At 33.8% G+C, this 1,411-nt stretch overlaps 1 long non-coding RNA gene across 1 annotated transcript; it reads left to right on the top strand.

The window, feature by feature from the left end:
* Positions 1 to 455: 455 nt before the first annotated feature.
* Positions 456 to 728, top strand: LOC122000090. Its single transcript, XR_006116938.1, has 2 exons — positions 456 to 497; positions 624 to 728. It is a non-coding gene; the product is annotated as an uncharacterized LOC122000090 (long non-coding RNA).
* The last annotated feature ends 683 nt before the right edge of the window (positions 729 to 1,411 follow it).

Genomic DNA, 1,411 nt, shown 5'->3' with positions numbered 1-1,411 from the left:
TCTTTTGAAAATTTATTATGTCAATATAAGTAGAATCTTTTTGAGTTTATGAGTTTATCTGTTTAAATAAAAATCTTCTCTTCCTATTAGCTAATTTTGTTGCTTGCTAGTGATTATGCTTATCTATTATTTGCTTTACTCTCACATGTGAGAGTCAGTTCTTTTCTTACATGTTTGTTTATATCAGATATTTAAGTTTATTTTATTTATAACAAGTACTCTCTTTTTTCTTGTGTTTAGGAAAGTGAAAGTGAGGATGATGGTCTTAACATGGGTGATGATGATGATGTTGAGGAACCTGAAAATGAACCAAAGGCTATTAGGAAAGAACCAACCATTGAGAAACATGCTCCTGTTTCAACACCACCCAAAGATGCTGAAAGGCAACTGTCAAAGAAGTAGCTTAAGAAAAAGGAAATGGTAGAGCTGGATGCACTTCTACATGAAAATGGACATTGCAAATAAAGATAGTAATACTACACAAAATGAGACAGCTGGTAATGTCTTCTTTCACATAATTAGTTTATTTTTTATAGATAGTAAATTTTAATTCACTTGAGTTGCTTCATACATATGAAGCGACTGTTTAATGTGTGTTGAATTTGTTTATCCTTGTTATGCAGACAAGAAGCAACTGGAGCAAAGTAGTGAAGGGGAGAAGAAAGAAAGTGTTGGTGCTCCTTCAGAGAATAGAATCTTAAAGAAGAAGAAATCCAAGAAAGAAAAATTATCAAAGGAACAGGAGGAGCATGATCAAAATCAGGAGAAAGGAGACATTGAAGTTGAAGTGGCAGATGCACTGTAGTTGACGTAAAGGAAAGGATAAAGAAGGTGGCCTCCATGAGGAAGAAGAAATCAAGCAAAGAAATGGATGTCGAACAGTTGAATAAAAGAGCTTCTTACTTGATGTAAGAAGAATATTTGTTTAATTGATGGATACAGATTTGATGTGTACAATATCTATTATCTTTTTATGTCGTAAAAATAATATTTATGTGTTGGTTACATGGATATTGATTTGTTTGTATATTATCGATTTTTCACTGTTTTGGAAATCGAATTTGTGTCGTTAAATAATACTGATATTACATCGGTTTTCCACCGCTGCAAAACTGGTGTCATTAACTAATATTACATCGGTCGTATACCACTGCCAAAACTGGTATTATTAACATATAATATTACATCGGTTTTACACCGTTGATGAAACGGTGTCGTTAAGTGATACTACACTGGTTAATAACCGATTCGAAAATCGGTGTCGTTAAGTGATACTACACCGGTTATAACCCGATGTCTAGAATGACAGACCTTTTGCATCGTCCTCATAGACATCGGTCCAAAATGTAATAGACAGCGGTGGAAAACCGATGTCTGTTAGGGTTTTTCTTGTAGTGGTAGCAGTAACTCT

Source organism: Zingiber officinale, chromosome 7A (assembly GCF_018446385.1).
Source record: "Zingiber officinale cultivar Zhangliang chromosome 7A, Zo_v1.1, whole genome shotgun sequence".
Classification (NCBI taxonomy): domain Eukaryota; kingdom Viridiplantae; phylum Streptophyta; class Magnoliopsida; order Zingiberales; family Zingiberaceae; genus Zingiber; species Zingiber officinale.
The sequence above is the reverse complement of the archived record's forward strand: the minus strand, read 5'-3'. Positions and strand labels throughout refer to the sequence as shown.